The sequence below is a fragment of the Sciurus vulgaris genome, assembly GCF_902686455.1.
Source record: "Sciurus vulgaris genome assembly, chromosome: 3".
Lineage (NCBI taxonomy): Eukaryota > Metazoa > Chordata > Mammalia > Rodentia > Sciuridae > Sciurus > Sciurus vulgaris.
Window position 1 is genome coordinate 17,268,384 of NC_136463.1, and position 6,000 is coordinate 17,274,383.

Genomic DNA, 6,000 nt, shown 5'->3' on the forward strand with positions numbered 1-6,000 from the left:
CATGGTGGTTTGTGCACATGTGCCTAGAAAACAGAGTGATAGAAAGATCAATAGATAGCTCTATAGAAAGATGGATAGCTCAAGAGATCTATTTCCCTTCTCTTCCTCCCTCCCCTCCACCAACCCATAAGCCCCTGGGGCAGAAGCAGAGGAGAACCAACCAATAAGGAAAAATATGGAGAGGCAGAAAGAACATCTGCATCCTTAAATTCCATGAGGACAGAATTCTTCCTGTTCCATTTGCTATTAAACCTTCAGCAGATAGAACAATGCCTGGTACATAGTTAGTGCTCAATAAAAATTTATAGATGATATCACCATTCTACATTGTAGAGAAAAGAAAAGCATTGCCTTGGAGGAAGGTGGAAGCTGGTTAGGGGCTGAAGATAAGAAATATTCTGATTTGCAATCAAATGTGCCTATACAGACAGAGGTAACCAAAATGGAAGTTCTTGGAAACCATGGCAGTGAAGTTCACTTAGCAGATAAAGACAGCTTAGGCGACAGGACAAGGTTGGCAGCTCCAACACATCTGATTTGTAACAACCTTCAGGAAGAAGAGGTACCAGAAGGGAAGGGACTCGGGTGCCCACAGACACTCCCAGGCACAGGCCAGGGTCAGAGCTGCATCTTCAGCCCTTGTCCAAGCCCACCTCACCGTATCTCCAATCTTGAGTCCCACACAAGACTTGAGGCCCGGGATGACCTCATTGTTGAGGCAGGTGGCATTGAAGGATAGAGACAATTCCTCAGGGAGGTCACGCACTTCCAGCTCTACTTTAGAGCGGATTTTCTGAGCAGAAAAAAAAAAAAAAGAACATAAGGAAATGAGCTGAAAGGAAATGGGCAAGAGCTGATTCCATCCCAAAGCAAAATCTACCAGGTGGCCTTGAACTTAACCCTGGCAGTCAGATGCTGAGGTTGATCGTGACAGCTAGTGGAGCACCCTGGGAGCCTGTTTCCTGCTCTTTCCTGCCCAGTAATCCCCTCCCTCTTTCTGTTCCCCCTTGTGTCCAGATGAGTCTCGGTGAAATCTGAACCAGGCTACACCCTCCCTCAGGCCTCAAAGGCATGCAATAGAGAAGTGTCAAAATGGGTCACCTTCATTTGTGGCACTTTTCTGCCTAATTTTTCCCCCAGTACTGGGGATTGAACCCTGGGCCCTGAACATGCAAGGCAAGCACTCTTCCACGAAGCTATACCCCCCAGTACTTTTTCGTTTTAATTGAGACGGGATCTCCCTAAGTTATCCAGGCTGACCTCAAACTGCCTTGGCCACCCAAGTATCTGGAATTACAGGCATATGCCATTGTGCCCAGTCTCTATCTAATTTTTTTTGGGGGGGGCAGGGTACCGGGGATTGAACTCAGGGGCACTGTGCCACTAAGTCACATCCCCAGCCATAATTTGTATTTTATTTAGAGACAGGACCTCACTGAGTTGCTTCGCCACCCTCACTGTTGCTGAGGCTGGCTTTGAACTCACAAATCCCCTCAGCCCCCCCAGCTGCTGATTACAGGTGTGTACCACCATGCAGGGCTCTATCTAATTTTTATCGCTCTCACTTTCCCCATGACTCGGATCCCTCTTTTCTCTGTTGTTGGGGCTCAGTTTTCCCTCACTCAGACCCCCACTTGCTCCTTCTCCCTCTAATCCCCATGGCTATCTCCTTCCACCTTCTCTGAACTCTCCTCTCATTGTCCTTCTCCCCGCCTGGCATTCCTTTCTGGGCCATTTCCTGCTCAGAGGCTGCATCCCTCCCAGGGTCTGCCCTCACCTGACCTCTGAGAGCACCAGAGGAAGGCATAAGGCCACATGGTGGACTGGCAGCCAGGACTCCCAAATCTGAGTCCTGCTGCAACAGTAAACCAAGCCAAGTGGCCAAGTGGCAGGTCATTCCCAGCATAAGACACCTTACCCCGTAAGCATCAACCAATGAGCTGGAGGACATTGCTGGAATCAGTGGACAGAACCCCCACTGTGGTCACCTGGGATGAGCTCACTATAGTTCTAGAAAGGAAGGTAAAGATATCCAGAGATTACTGAAGGAAAGTAGGATCTCCTAAAGCCACCCCCCAAAATCAGGACTGATTCTTGAAATGAAGATTGAAGGAAAGTATAGGATATTTCATTTGTCACTTCCAGGAATATATGTAGCAATTTTCAAGGCCTGAGCAAAATTATAGGAAACCTTCATACCCCTCCCGCACTGAATCACCTCCCTCCATCAGGACAGACATTGACACACAACACTAGTAGGCTGCAGGTTGAAGGGGAAAGGCCACAGAGAGGAATCTTAAGCTCCTGAGGAATGGGTTAAAGAAAGATCTTTCCTTATTGGGTCCCTAGTCAATAGTACCCTGGGCTAGCAACTGGTGACAGGTCCAGCCATCACAGGGTCCAGTCCAGGGAACCCCAAAGGCACAGTTACCTGGTAGAGACTGACTACATTTTCAGTCACTGCAAAAATCAAATTGATGTTTTTCTCAGATAGTTTCTCAGTCATCAATCCCAGAGAGGGATAATCCTGAAAAGGGGGAGGACATGGAGGTCAATGAAGAAGTCTCACATACTTAATAGACTCTGAGCCTTTGAACTTGGCTAACTCAGGCTGTGAACAAAACTTTTTCACCCCACAGGCAAAGTGAGATGCTACTGTTTGGATATGGTCTGAGTACGTCCCTCAAGGTTTCATGTGTTGAAATTTGATTCCCATGGTGAGGTATTAAGGTGGAAACGTAATCCAAACATAGTGTTTAGAGGTAGGGCCTTTGGGAAAGGACTGGGTTTACATAAGGTCATTAGGGTGGAGCCCCATGATTGAATCCTGGTGGCTTTATAAGAAGAGGGAGAAGACCAGAAGAGACATCCATGTACACATGTGCTCCCTGACTCTTGCCATGTGATGCTCACACCGCCTCCGGACTCTGCCAGCAAGAAGACCATCACCAGATGTGGCACCTCAATAACCATGAGCTCAAATAAACCTGTTTGCTTTATGATTTACTAATACGTAAGCAAGAAGAGTAAAGTAGCAGCACAAACCCAGCTGTGAGCTCCAGAGACAGATGAAAAATTACAGGCTGGTGGCATCAAAACTAAGCTCTTTCCTCCTACTCAAACTTAATGCAGTAAAACCATAAAGCAGCTAAAAGTCACGCCTCATTTTGGAACAATGGACAAACACCTTCACCTGGCTCTTGTGATCCTCCACCATGAAGTCTCAGCCTTTCTTTCCAAATATTGCTTACCTCCTGTCCTCTTCCACTCTTCCTCCCACCTGGAATGGCCTTCCTTTTAGTAAGCCACCTCCATCCTTAGGAATTGGCTTGAGTTTTACCTTCTCCAGGAGGCCTTCCTTGGCCATCCCAGCTCATGAGGAGCTGTCCTCCTTCCAATACCGGTAGCCTTACTAACTGTGCCACCCATTCAGCACTCACCATGCATTTTGTGTTATTAATAATATATATATGTCCTTTCCTTTCAGCTAACCCAAAAACTCACTAAGAGTAGGGTATTTTTTATGTCCCTAAGCTCCTGGTCCAGTTCCTTACATAGAGTAGTGTCAAGGTGGCTGACTCAGCCATTGTAGGGTAGTCCTTGACTTGGGTATGGCTGACACCAAGGAACTCCAGCTACACGGGGGAGGGGGTAAAGTGTAAACATACCCATGGAATCCTAGACCTTGCAGGGAGATCGTGAGAGCATCCTGCTCAGTCTCCCGCCTTTACACAGGGACACCTGTAAGTTACCTGATAAGACGGTTGCTCATTAACTATCTTTAAGAGATGAAGAGTTTGTACTTCCTCCCAGACACCCAAAGTATCAGGACTCTGAGCACCAGCATGTTTATCTTATGGCTTACGACCTCTCCTGTTTCAATTTAAACTTCTCTTATTTAATGAATTGCCTATAGTTAATTTCTAAAACTTAAAAAAAAAAATAAGAAGGTCCTGTGTATTAGCTCAGTCATCACAGGCCCTTCTTTCCTTCAAGCTAAATGACTTTAAGTCCCTTAATGGTTCCCTATAGAACCTGCTCTCTGTGTTTTTGATGATCTTTGTCTCTTTTTCCTATGTCTTATCCCAATAACCACAAGTGAACACAGTATCCCAAATGGGGGCTCATCTTCACAGAGCAGGGAGGAAGGCCTGTTGTCCAGCTAGGCCTGGGAGAGTCCTTTGGACACATTCTGGATACCATGATGCTGCTGTGGTGGTGTGGATGACAGGGGAAGCAGTGATCATGCTGACCACAGTCAGGGCATCTGTAATGGCTGCACAGGTTGAACTCTGGATGGAGATGTCCAGTTACAGGAGGCAGGAGCTGGCTAGAACTGCTCACTGCCCAGGAAAAGGGCTATCATTTTCATACTCATCCAAGGACTGCCCGGGTGAGGGCAGCCATAGTCGATAGGGACCATGGTGGTGCCAGAGATCTCACCATGGTAGTGGAGGCCGAGTAATGGTTGTCAGTGCCAACATGACATTGCCCATCATTGGGCTGGACAATGCCTGCCAGTCTTCCATCCAATGCTATATGGGTCTTGGCATCAGTGGTAAAAACCAGTAAATGAGATGCATCATTCCTCCAGCCAATTTTTTCCTGTTTAAAAAAAAAAAAGGTAAAGAGACAAAGCAACTTCAGCCATATCATTGATAGAGAACAAAGATTCAAGGACCCCCCTGCCTGAAGGACTGGATAAGTCATCTTGGAGAAGGACCTCAGCCCTATCCCTTGGAATCCAAGTTAGAGCTTTCTAATTCAGAGTTTTCTTAGGAAAATAAATAGTCTCATAGTTGATTAATTCAAACAGCCAAATGACTCCTTCAACTCCAAACATAACTTCCATTGATAGTCATGTTACCCACCTAGAGCTGGGCTGGGCTAGAAGAAATTCTATCTGAACATCTACCCATTTTGCTGAGATTAAGTTACCTCAGCCTTGATTTTGAAATAATTTCAGAGAAGGCAAGATGTTCTCTCCAGAAAACATCTGGGATCAGTGAGGTTCAAAGAGTTGTCCCTTTTGGTCAAGCAGTAGATATAAGCAGGAACTGCCTATCAGAAGCAATTTATTACTCATGCTGTGCAAAGTTCAGCTTAGTTCTTATCGCAGATTGCACCAGAAATCCCCAGGGTGATCCTCTTCCCCACTCTGATCTGTGCCAACCACACCTGGTACCCGAGCCCTCCAAACTCACATCACAAACTGCAGCCTGCACGATGGCATCAAAGCCACCCTCTGGGGCATCTCGGTTCCGCGACACACTCTGCTTCTTCACTTCCTCATTGAAGCGAGTCACCTGGTCTGTCAGCGTCAGCACGTGTTTGTAGCCAAACATAGGCAGACAGGCATTCTTCATACTGGGAAGGGACGAGAGGTGACTTAAGCAGATACCCTGGAGGAAAGGGTAGTAAGGAACTGGAAGGGAAAGCGAATGGGACTAATAGAGACTGTGGGATGCCCAGGCCAGTTCCACACAATCACAATTGCCCAGACAGTTCAGATGCCAAGCCTCTCATCTTAACCTCACCTTCAGCTAGCCTAGCAGAAAAGAGGGTGAACTATGAATCCAGACTGCCTGAGTTCAAATCCCAGCTCCCCCACTTACTAGTCACGCGAACTTCAACATACCTCTCTAAACCTAACCCAGGAAACCAGGGACATAATAGCACATATCCCATAAGATGGCTGTGAGGCTCAAGCAAGTAGGAATTCAGCCAGAGTGAAGTTTGAGTTGTTGTTGCTGTGACCTTATAATTAACAGTTCTCTATAACAGTATAGCAAATGAAAGTCCCTGAACCATCAATCAGTTGACAGATCATGCCCAGACAAGAACATCGCTGGCCTCAGACTAAGTTTGCTTGTTTAATAGATGATGTATTTTCTGGAAAAAAGTACAACCCAGACAGAAGGTTAAAAGTTGTATCAGCCTGGCACAGTGGTGCACATCTGGAATCTCACGGGTCAGAAGGCTGAGGCAGGAGGATTGCAG

General features: G+C 46.6%; 1 pseudogene across 1 annotated transcript in view; it reads right to left on the bottom strand.

Annotated features, from left to right (window-relative positions):
• LOC306658232 (integrin beta-3-like) overlaps positions 1 to 5,790 on the bottom strand; it is a 28,668-nt pseudogene extending 22,878 nt beyond the window's left edge. The window contains exons 1-5 of the transcript XR_013767007.1: positions 5,205 to 5,790; positions 4,444 to 4,605; positions 2,432 to 2,527; positions 1,919 to 2,010; positions 659 to 793 (exon numbers count right to left, since the gene is read on the bottom strand). The product of XR_013767007.1 is annotated as an integrin beta-3-like (transcript). The remainder of the gene's footprint in view (positions 1 to 658; positions 794 to 1,918; positions 2,011 to 2,431; positions 2,528 to 4,443; positions 4,606 to 5,204) is intronic.
• Positions 5,791 to 6,000: the final 210 nt, after the last annotated feature.